This window comes from Jaculus jaculus, chromosome 2, assembly GCF_020740685.1.
Source record: "Jaculus jaculus isolate mJacJac1 chromosome 2, mJacJac1.mat.Y.cur, whole genome shotgun sequence".
NCBI classification, from domain to species: domain Eukaryota; kingdom Metazoa; phylum Chordata; class Mammalia; order Rodentia; family Dipodidae; genus Jaculus; species Jaculus jaculus.
The window spans coordinates 112,032,050-112,044,658 of record NC_059103.1 but is presented as its reverse complement, the minus strand read 5'-3'; the positions used below and the strand labels follow the sequence as shown (position 1 = coordinate 112,044,658).

Genomic DNA, 12,609 nt, shown 5'->3' with positions numbered 1-12,609 from the left:
TGTTTTGTTTTGTTTTGTTTTGTTTTTCGAGGTAGGGTCTCACCCTAGCTCAGACTGACCTGGAATTCACTATGTAGTCTCAGGTGGCCTTGAACTCTCAGCAATCCTCCTACCTCTGCCTCCAGAGTGCTGGGATTAATTGGTGGATGGGTTTCCAGTCTACCTCGGTACTGAGCCCTCTGTAGCTTCTGGATTTCTGCTCCGCTACATTCTGAGTATCCTTACTGTTTGTCTCCCTCACCCTGATGCAAGTTGTCAGAATCCCTGTGGAATCAACACTTCCCTGAGTCCTAGCTGATGTGCCCAGGGGTGGTTCATCTGGTGCCCGAAGTCAGCTACTGATTCTTGTCTTGTTCATACACAAGTTCTCCTTATTTTGTGCTTGGAGCACACAGGTCCCAAATACATCATACCCTCACCAGTCCTGAGTGAGCAGACCCCCTCCAAACACAGTGGCACCTGAACACAGAGCCCCAAATCCACGGTTCCTTTCTGCCCATTGCTGAGTTGCTGGCATTCCTCACTTGAGACCCTCTTTATCCTTCACATGGCATCTGCCACCTAACAGACTGTGTAGCTCCCAGTCTCTTATTATTAAGGCCAATTTGGGTGTGCAGGTCTATGAGGACTAGAACCCCTTTGCCTTGAAAGAGAAAACCAGGCTCTCTGCCCTCTCCACCTAGATATCACTCCACTGTTCTTATCTCCATATTTTTCTCTGTCCACATCCATAAAAGTGCTACTTCAGAAGGTCACACCGCCAACGAACACAGCGTCTGTTTACTTTTCTGATCAAGTGGCCTGCAGGAACTCCGTCGCCCACATACTTGAGAGAAGGAATAGATTCTCTGCGCCCACTCCTAAGAGGCCAGCTTCCTCTCCCACCCTCGCCTGGAAGGCGGGGACACTGCTGCACGGTTGGTCACTTCCCTAACTAGGGGCCTGTAATCACAGGCCCCACAGAAGGGTGCTTGGCCTCAAGTTCGATGGTGACTGCATAAATTTCGAATATGGAACGTCCCATGCCCTGTGTCCTCAGTTTGGACCTTAGCAAAAGCAAGTTTCTGTTTGGCCCCGTGAAACCTTGTCTGCATGCTTGAGTTTCCATCATCCACATCTGAGTCAGACGCCCCCACAATTTCAGTTCCAAATGATTGGGACAGTTTTGGGAGGTACAGTTCTCAAAACTGGGGAGTTTACCTCGGAAGCCTTTCTTGGAGAGGGGGTAAGGAAAGAGCTTATTCTGTGGCCCAGACTGTCCCCAAACTCTCACTCCCCTGTCAGCCTTCAAATGCTCGGACTAAGCCAGGATTTTGAACAAAAATGTATGCCAGCACAGCCAGTCTTTTTCTTTCTTTTTTTTTTTTTTTTTTTTTTGTACTTCTTTAGCTTCATCCTAGATTCACTTTATTAGAATTTCCAGGGCTAGGCCCAGTGTTTTAATTACTTTTCTCTTTTCTGTGATGAAATACCCACAAAAAGAAACTTCAGGAAGGAAAAATTGATTTCAGCTCACACTTCAAGAGGGTCCAGTTCATCATGGAGGGGAATCAAAGCAGCTGGTCAGACTGCACCCACAGTCAGGAAGCAGAGGGACTCCGCTGCTTTCTCCTTTTTATTCCGTGCAGGATCCCAGCTCACAGACTACGCTGTGGTACTGCCCAATTAGGGTGGGTCTTCCCATCCTAGTTAACCTAATATAGAAACACCCTCACAGACATGCCCAGGGATTTGTCTCCTAGGTGATTCTACACCCTGTCAAGTTCACAATATGAATCATCACACCCAGAGAATCTGCAATCTATTCAAATATAAGCAGCTTAGTCTGGGGTGTGGCTCAGCAGTAGAACACTTGCCTAATCCTTGTAAGGTCCTGGCTTCCCTCACCAGCACTGGGGAAAAAAAAAAAAAAAAACATAAGCAGCCTGGAATTAGGTGTCTTTGGGTGAGAACTTAAAAATAAAAATAAAAATAAAAATAAAAATAAAAATAAAAATAAAATGAGTCACTTTTGGTTAGAGAAGCCCCTCTTTGTAGACGGGGGTGACCACTGGGGTGACCCAAAACTCACCAAAGTGCTGAGAAGCGACATCTCTATCACACTCTCCAAGGCCTAGGGACCATTGTGGAAGAAAGAGCCAACGGAAGGGGAGGGACACTTACAATACTGTCTTTCAAACACAAAGTGGCCTTGATATGCATGGCCTCACAATGGCTGATGCTAACTGCACAAGATCTGATAAGAGCAGAAAAAAATTATGACATCAGGGTGGAAAAGAGATTGGCTGGAAAGAAGGTGAGATTCAGTGCAGGGGGGATTTGGGAGGAGGAAAAGGGAGAGTGGTGGGAGGGGATTATGATTATGGTATACTGTCTATATTTATGGAAGTTGCCAATGAAAAGTTAAAAAACAAAAAAAAAAAAACAGGGCTGGAGGGATGACTTAACAGTTAAGGCACTTGCCTGCAAAGCCCAAAGAACCCAGGTTTGATTCCCCAAGACCTACATAAGCCAGATATACAAGGTGGCACATGCATCTGGAGTTCATTTGCAGTGGCTGCATACCCTAGCACACCCATTCTCTCCCTCCCTTCCTCTCTCCCTCCCTCTTTCTCTCTCTCTCTCTCTCTCTCTCACTCTCTCTCTCTCTCTCTCTTACTCTCAGGTAAATAAAAATAAAATACTGAAAAAGATAAAAGGAGCGTATGTGTAAGAGACAAACATAATTATATATTTACATATATAATTATAGATAGCTAGGGAAAAACATCATTGGACTTGCACATGCCAATCAAAATCTTGTCAAATATATTACTCTCTACTGCTAACAGAAAGTACTAGACATATTTATAGGAAGCCTCAAAGCTACCAGGTAGTCAAACAAACACAAAAAGAAAGTGAGGAAGATTAGACAAGTTTTATTTTAATCTGACAGACTTTTCTGTAGAAGAGCCTGCGTGTACAGTTGCAGGCATTAAGAAGTTATTCTTGTTGGCTGTGTGCTCCGTCACGTGCTCAGGAATCCACAGAACATATGCAGGAGTCACTGACGACTCATTCCTTCTTCACAACCTCTGCTTTCAGCTGCCACAGAAAGGCGACCGGTGTGTAAAGTCTGGCTAATCTGTTATCAGATTTCTCTGCAAATCTTTCCCTTCCTGTTAGGCCCAGGAGAGAAAAGCCTGTGTGATCTCAGCACATCATTACTGAAATACCTTCCCCACTGGTTAACCAGTCTTCATTTTCTCCACACGTCCTGGTCAGATTCATCTTTAAAGGTACAACCTTGGCCATTTTACTCCAAACCTCCATCAAAACCTCCAAATCGAGTCACCATCCGTTCCATTCAGAGTGTTTATGTGGAGGAACTAAGTTCAGAATCTCGTGCTCAGCGCCAGAAGGAGCACTACCTCACGTGAGAAGTACCTGCCTCAGGAAGACACTACTGTCAAGCAGTTCATACTGGCACAGGAGACGCCACCATTTCTCAAGTTGAACGGCAAAGCAGGGCTGGAGAGATGGCTAAGCGGTTAAGCTCTTGCCTGTGATGCCTAAGGACCCTGGTTCGAGGTTTGATTCCCCAGGACCCACGTTAGCCAGATGCACAAGGGGGCGCAAGCATCTAGAGTTTGGTTGCAGTGGCTGGAGGCCCTGGTGCACCCATTCTCTCTCTCTGTCACTCTGAAATAAATAAATAAATAAATATGAACAACAACAAAAATAAAAGGCAGCTGGGCGTGGTGGCGCATGCCTTTAATCCCAGCATTTGGGAGGCAGAGGTAGGAGGATTGCCTTGAGTTCAAGGCTACCCTGAGGCTCCATAGTGAATTCCAGGCCAGCCTGGGCTAGAGTGAAACCTTACCTCGAAAAACCCAAAAAAAAAAAAAAAAAAAAAAAAAGCAAACCAAGCTCTTTTAATCAAAATTTAAGGTCAAAATTAGGGATAAGGGATTTGAGACAAAGGAAAGGATAGAGTTGCTTGCTTGCTGGTGATGCCCATTCCATACAAAATAACTGAATCGATCATTTGTCAGTAAGTGTAGTTTACAAGCTGACCTCACCAGTGTGCTCCTACCTCCTTCAGCATTCCCTGCAAACCCTTGGCCTCAGCAAAACTGGCCTGTGCCTTGCAGTTCTCACTCCTGTCTTCCCAAATATCCACGACTCCAAGGAAACCATGACCCCAGATCTGCCCAAATCCCTTCCATTTACACACCAGTAGCATTTCCTGGGCCAGCCCACCTCCTCATCCTCCTCCTCCTTAGCAGTGAGTCCAGTGGTTTCTCCTCAGCATCTGAGTCACTCACCGCTCCTGTTTTCTTTCCTTCCACTTTTCTGAATCTACCATAACCTCCATATGCACGTCCACTCTGGAATCTAGAGAATTACTAGACCCTCCTGGCCTCACATCTCCACCCCAGTCCAGCATCCCAGACTCACATCCCTGTGGCTTGGTCCTCATTGCTTGCATCCAGTGTGCTCTGCCAGGCCCTCACTCCCCATCTCTGCCTCAAGGACCTAAACAGGTGGGACCTTGTTTTGGAGAGCTCAGTATCTTGTTTCTACTATTGTGTGTGTCTTGTGTGTCCTGTTGGCTACCTCAGCCTATGAAATAGCCTCAGGAGGTGGGGCTCAGCATGATTTGGCTGTGATTACTTTAGAAATATAAGTAAAACACAGACTGGGGAAATGGCTTAGTGGTTAAGGTGTTTACCTGTGAAACCTAAAAACCCCAGTTCGACTCCCCAGGACCCACATAATCCAGATGGACAAGGGGGCACATGTGTCTGGAGTTTGTTTGCAGTGGCTAGAGGCCCTGGAATGCCCATTCTCTGTTTCTCTCTGCCTATTCCTCTCTCTCTCTTAAATAAATAAATATTTTAAAAAAGAAATATAAGTAAAACACTATAGCATTGATGAGCCTTGAAAACATTCTGCTGCATGAAATACACCCTACACAAAAGGAAAAGTTTATTATAATTCCACTTATACTTAGTTAGAGACATAAAAGGGGCTGGTGAATGGGGAGATACCTATGGGTACAGTTTTAACATAGGATAAAGAATAAGTTCTAGGGCTGAAGAGATGGCTTAGTGGTTAAGACATTTGCCTGCAAAGCCTAAGGACTCAGGTTTGATTCCACAGGACCCACATAAGCTAGATGTACAAGGAGGCACATGTGTCTGGAGTTCCTTTACAGCATCTGGAGGTCCTAGAATGCCTATTCTCTCTCTCTCTCTCTCTCTCTCTCTCTCTCTCTCTCTCTCTCTCTCCCTCTCCCTCTCCCTCTCCCTCCCTCTGTCTTTATCAAATAAATAAATAAATTTTAAAAAATAAGTTCTAGAGATGCATAGTAATGATGGCACAACACTGTTGAGTTGCATTCAGAAAAAAATGATTAACATGGCAAATTTTATTATATATTTTATCATAACAAATTAATTAATGATTTTAAATGAGTCACTCAGAAAGTACAGAACACAGGGTTTGGTACAAAATCAACATAGAGATCTCCACCAGCATACATTCCTCTTATGATACTTAACTAGTTGGCACAATATCTCCTTTACAACAATTGCATAATACTGAATATTTACCCTGCATGTACCTTTGTTCTTTCTCATTCTTGGCACTAGTTTATTCTAAACCACTTTGTGGCCTGACTGTGAATGTTTCTTTAAAACCTAGTACATAAGCAGCTTGAAGCCAAAAGCTACTGAGCAAATATATTTCATCAAAGTATTGCTTCCTACTCACAGCCCTGCTGTTTGATTTTCCCACCTCTGTGGATTTCGGGTCACCATGGACTCAACCTCATTCGCTCTCTGACTCATTTCTCCATTGAGAGGGCCAAAGAACTGCACTCCTCCAGGGTACCTTCTTCCATCCTCTCTCACAGAAACAAGTTACCTGCTTAGAATCACTGATCCTTGGTACCTCCCAAGATACAGCCCACTAATGCCTCTCTAAGGATGCTGTTGCCATAGTCACTGGATTTATTTACCTTACAGCTCCCAAGGTTCTTCATTAATACTTATCTTTCCCACACTTAACATTTCCTTGTTTTGACTCCCTAGAAGGCAGAGACACTATATTGTGCATCTTTATATACTATGTGGTGACTGACTATGCATGTTATTTTTTTATGTATAAGTAAGTATTGCTAAGGTATTTTCAGGAATCATGCTACAATTGCCAATCTAACAACAACAAAAAAAAAAAACCCCTTGGTTGTTAAATTAACCACAAAACTTTTTTCAACATAAATCTACTACTTTTATATTTTCTTTCTGTTTACCTGAATTCCAGTAAATTTTATGGCTGGTGTTCTCAGAGTCCACTGAATTCCACTCAAGCATATCTCAACTATGAATCATAGAGAGGTAATGTACTCTAATTTTGATAAATCCTCCCCACTGAAAAGAAAATTCCCAAGATGATATCATCTGAGAGCTCTTATTCATCCTGTAATTCACTTAAATGCCTCTGACAAAAGTTTCATAAAAGTCCTCGGTAGGGTAGTTTCCTGTGAGATTCCTAGACTTTGGCTCATACTATTGATCACTATTGTGAAAGCCGTCTGAGCACTACATGCTCATGTTTCCCCAGATACTTGGAATCCATTAGAAGAATGGATTTGAATGCCATTCTCCAGTGAAAGAAAGCAAGATCCCTCAGGGGAAAAAAAAAAGTGCTAATTGTAGAGCTGGGGCAGGATAAACAGAATAACATAATATAAATATAATATAAGTGCTTCTTGTAGTAGCAAAAAGCTCAAAACAGGATGGAGAGATGGCTGAGCACTTAAGGCCTGCAAAGCCCTGGGACTCAGGTTAGATTCCCCAGTACCCATGTAAGCCAAATGCACAAAATGCCACATGTGTTTGGAGTTTGTTTGCAGTGGCCGAAGGCACTGCTGTACCCATTATTTCTCTCTCTATCTGCCTCTTTCTCTTTCTCTAATAAATAAGCAAATAAAATATTTTAAAAATAGACTCAAAAGAATGGTAGCATGCCAAGAATAGGAGCACAGAAGCTAACTTGAAAGAGTGCACAATAGCCAGACCTGGAATTATTTGAGCAATAAACTAAATAACAATACTAGATTAGAACCCAGCACGTAAAATGATTACTCACGTGCTTCTGCTGTATAAATGAGTGAACAAACAAATGAATAGATAAGAAATAAAATTAATTCTAAAAATAGTATATATAAAGATAAGTTTTCCACTTATCTCCTCCCACGTGAGTGTGAGCTAGAGTCAGTGACTTGTTTCTAAAGAATAGATATGAGAAGTAGAATCGTGACTTTACCATGGAGAAGTCTGACAACTAGAAAGATGAGCATCACCAGCGTTAGTCACGATGAGCGTGTATCCTCCTGATAGGACGTGATGACAGGGTGCTGCTTCCCCCAAATCAATTACTTCAATGTAATCATGAAAAAAAACAGGCACCTCCAAATCAGGGGACTTTTCTTGGTGTTTTAGAAAATATCTAACCAGCACACCACAAGACTATCTAGGTCATGAAAAACATGGAGAGACAGAGAAAATGCCACAAACCAGAAGACTAAATGACATGACAATTTAACATAATATCATATGCCAAATTAGGTCCTGGATAGGAAGGGAACATTAGTGGAAAAAACTAGTGGAATATAAATAAAGTCTAAAGTTTTATTAATGGTGATGTTATTGATGTTGGCTTCCTAGTTTTTAACTATTTTATTTATTTATTAATTGACTTATTTATTTATTTATTGGAGAGATACAGAGACAGAAAGAGAGAAAGAATGGGTATGCCAAGGCCTCCCGCCACTGTAAATGAACTACAGATGCATGTGCCATCTTGTGCATCTGGCTCACATGGGTATCTGGAAACGGAACCTGAGTCCTTAGGCTTCGCAGGCAAGCACCTTAACCGCTAAGCCCTCTCTCCAGCTCCAGCTTCCTATTTTGTTTGTTTGTTTGTTTTGTGTTATGTTTGTTTTGTTTTGAAACTCCAAAGGATTAAAGTCAGGGATGAAGATATTATTGTTAAGGAAAATGGCATAGGAAGTATATGGGACCTCTATTATGGTTACAAAACAGTTCAAAAATTAAAAGATACTTTTATGGCTGGGGAGATGACTTAGCAGTTAAGGTACTTGCCTGCAAAACCTAAGGACCCATGTTTGACTCTCCAGATCCCATGTAAGCCAGATGCACAAGGTGATGTAAGTGTGCAAGATAATGTGTACAAGATCGTATCAATGCCTGGAGTTCAATTGCAGTGTCTAGAGACCCTGGTGTGCCAATTCTCCCTACCTCCCCAGTCATAAAAAATGCTTAAAAAGAGAGATAATTTTAACTAGTATACGCCATCTCCAGTTATCATTAGAAGCAAAGGATACATTCTCTAAATCTTGCTCCTGGAAGAAGCCTTTTCTGTCCTAAGGTTTATAAAGCCAAATCCACAGACTAATATTTATCTGAACCCATGTGGGGTGCGATAGAGTGTGGCAGTAGAGAAGTTTCCTAAGATGCGCAAACACCCTGGGTCCCATCCCCAGCACCACAGAACAAAAATATTCTATCATAACTGCAGGGTTAGGCTGTTTTTTCCATTTGAGTTTGGTTGGTAAGTTGGGAGAACAATTTTTAAAGGCCCCTTGAAACTTGTGTCTGAAAAATGGTCATCAAAGATTCTCATGCCAAAGCCAGAAGATTCCAGAAAAGTTTTACAAAGTCCTAATGTCCACTAGAAAGTCATACTAGCAAAAAAGAAATAAAGGGAACTATTAGCTAATTATTACTTGAGTATATCTAACAATTCATTAAAAATGGATAACTCTAGTAGGGCACGGTGGCACTCGCCTTTAATCTAGCACTTGGGAGACAGAAGTAGAGGTAGGAGGAGATTTCAGGTCAGTCTGGGCTTGAGTGAGACCCTACCTCAAAAAACCAAAAAAAAAAAAAGGACAGCCCATAAAGACATAGCTAAGATAATAATTCCTTTCTATCAACAAAATACTTAATTACTCAAGCAATGCACGTAAATAAGTGCACTCCATGCTAAGAGATTTCTATAGGCTCTTCAGTTTACCTTGGTCATGAAACAATTGTCAAGGGAAACATACAAAACTGGCCAAGCTTTTGAATTTGATCTACCAAATTCCAAATGTGGAAATTTCAAAATATTTTGCTTGCCTGTTATAACAAAGCAAAGGGAGGTACTTCAGCACGCTCTATTAAATGTGACAAAGGAACCCCAGAAGCCTTCTATCAGGTCCATGCCCACTATGCTATTTAGGGGGAAAGGAAGAACCCACAGAATTCTTAGACATGTCCCAGAAGTTAACAGTTACTCTAAAGTAATGCAATAAGGAAGAACTGTAATGAGAACATTTTATTCCCTCATGTTCCCAGGAACCGACAACTGTGAGGTGTTTTGTTTTTTGAGGTTTTTGTTTCTTTTTTTGAGGGGGGAGGGTTGTCAATTGAAAACTGATGTAAGAAAGCTGAAAGAGATAGTCTGGGTCAGAAAGGAAATACTTCAATGATGTACAGGAAAGCACAGTCATCACTAAAAAAACTGAAAAGTCAGCAGGCAGTTTCTTATATAATACTTGTAATAGTAAATATGCTCGTATAAATCCATGCTTTCTTTAGACAGCTTTTGATTTTCCATGTTTAATTTTACTTGACATACTTCAAAGAAGTGGAGCCAAGGGTAAGAAAGGGTTCTTTTGTTTATTTTTCTAGATAGAAACAGATGTGTATTAGAGACTATCCTTCCTGTACCCATAGCATATTCAGCCACACAGCCAGACAAGATTGCTCTTATTTATCCTGAGGTTTCATATTTGAATGAACAGCTTTCCTTGTTTACTTTTAGGATCCCTTTAGTTGTCCATTCTATTCTGTCTTCGTAAGATAAAACTTCAGCCCTATTAAAATTCAAGAATATTGTTTTAGTTGCAGATGAGTCTCACATAAATTAGCATTTCTACTCTCAGCCCTTCTACCACTTGCTTTAAAAATGACAATAACATTTTTTAACATTGCGCATTCTCAGAAAAAAAGGCATTTACACCTAAAGGGAGGTCATGTGACGTCTCACAGAGCATCCTCAGTCTCTTCAGGTGCCAGGAGCTGATTGAAGGGGCAGCAGAGACAAGAGCTGGAGGACCGGTGGAAACCAAACTAAACTTTCAGCAACTTTTACATCTGTTCAGAACTAACCATGACCTCATCAGACTAATTTCCCAGATACTTTTTTTTTTTTTCTATTCTTGTATCCATGCCTTGCTACTTCCGCTGGGAATCATCTTCCTCTCCCTGTGATCTATAATTTCTGAAAGTTTTCCCTGGCTTGTTGGAAGCAAACTTCTCATGCACCAAAGGGATGCATGACACGAAACTCTGGCCCATGTCTGAAGAGACGTCTAACTCACTAACTCACGGACTCCAAGGAACCCAGAAACTCCCAGCCCTTCCTCTCTGCGTTGCAAAACTCTACAGTCCGTTTATTTTGCTTACCCAACTTCCTAACCTAATGGAGGGGAAGGAAAAAAAAAAAAAACAGAATGCAAATGAACTGAGTAATCTAGTTCCAAGAAAAAAATGAATTTTTAAAACACAATCAAGAGAAAAACTTGAATCTGAGCACAGAAAAGTTACGGTGAAGCACCCTCGCGACCTTGGCAGACACATAAAGGGGAGGGCGAACGCAGTGAGACAGCGGAGGAGTGGGGCTCAGGCCAAAGAAAACAGGAGATGGGATCCGAAAAGACGAAGTGAGTCACCGAGTGAAGAGAAACCAGGACAGAACCCGCGCAAAGAAAAACGCCACGCCGCTTACAAGTTCATCAATTAAAATAAGACTGAAGAAAAGCAGAGTTAGTTTGGTGTTGCTGCGCTGCTGATGAGGAGGGAGAAGATGGAGATGTAGGGAGATTGAGGAATGAAGGCAATCACGCCTAAAGAATGCCTCACAAGGGTCTTTCCGCTAGGGATTAAGTCATTAATCCCAATCCAATAGATCATACATTGTCTTTCGGGTGCTTAACACTCTAATCCGTGAGCAGAAAGAAATTTTCCAATGTGAAGCAGGGAAAGGAGCGCGCACAAAGGATAAAGACCTGTCATATGGGTAGGAATTAGCATCAAGAGAGCCATTTTGCTGGCTAGTCCTTAGCTAAGGACTGGCCCATGGAAACATGTCTGCCACCTTGCCTGCTGTGGCAAGACTAGAACCCCTGTCTGATCCCGTCTCATCCAAGGTGGCTGAAGGCAGCAACTCGTCAGCCAACAATAGCAGCTTCCTGTTTCTTCCTTAGTTTGGACGCTTCCCCTTGGAGTCAAGGTTCCTCTTGGGCCCACCAAGCAACCCGGCTTCTCCCTAGACATCTGAGTGTGGTGATGAGGTCAGCCTATTAGGACGTTGGATTCACAGCAATGGGCCTGACTCACTTGTGTCACCTCTCTTAGGGCTTTACCCTCTACTCTACCTCCAATAAGTGGGAGATCCTCTTGGTCTCCCTTCCACTCCCCAGCAAAAAGAAAAATTTCTTTTTGCCTGGCCTTTTCTGCTTTGCTTTCCCTCTAAACCCTAACTCCCTCTGAAATAAATTCCATAATTTACCCATCCCATGAGCCTGCATTTTCAATTCTTTCCCAATGTAGATAAGAACCGGAGATTTGAGAGCTGCTAATGTGGGAGGTCTAATTCCACAGATCTCTATCATATCAATATCTTATGATTAAAAAAAAAATTTTTAGCCACAAGTGGTGGCGCACGCCTTTAATCCCAGCACTCGGGAGGGAGAAGTAGGAGGATCACCATGAGTTCAAATCCACTCATAGTGAATTCCAGGTCAGCCTGGGCTAGAGTGAGACCCTACCTGGGAGGGGCGGGGGAGGTTTTCCTGACAGTGGAAATAAAATAATGCTGACCTAGAAATAAGGCACCACAGGAAACCACAAACATCTTCTAAAGTCCCTTTCCAGTCTCTCCTATTTCACTATTCCTGTCTCTCTTTCTCATGTCTCTTTCTCTCTCTCTCTCTCTCTCCAACTGCTTCAAGTCATGATTGTAGTTTTAAGTCAGTGAGTCTGCAGCCTGATGGACTTACATGATCCACTTACAAATCTTTCACCATAATTAGTTCAAAGGCAAGCTAATTTAACAAAGGAAGATATACACACACACACACACACACACATATACACACACACACACACACACACACATATATGTACATAGAAATGATGCTACTTTAAGACAAGTATACTGTCTCAGTTATTAAAAATGTACATTTATTTTCTTGCTGCCAATAGGAATTTTCTGGCAGCGAGTCTTCTGATAAGCTTCAGAGACAATAGTTCCATTGAACTATTGAAAGGAAGTTGTTATGACCAGATTACTTCCTGTGGTGAACAAAGGGCTTTTGCTGACAGAAAAGCTTGGTTATTACAGACACGAGCCAGTCTTTCAAAACTGACAGTGGGTTGGTTGGGATGGGGGCAGCAGTCATGTCACTATTTCCGGGTTTCAAGAGGAAACAGAATCTTTAAACTTTAAAACTTGCTTCCTGGGGGGTTTGAAAAGATGAAGAGATGATGG

The 12,609-nt window shown here is 42.1% G+C and overlaps 1 pseudogene; it reads left to right on the top strand.

Moving 5' to 3' along the window:
- Nucleotides 1–10,860, top strand: part of LOC123458682 — a 45,085-nt pseudogene extending 34,225 nt beyond the window's left edge.
- Nucleotides 10,861–12,609: the final 1,749 nt, after the last annotated feature.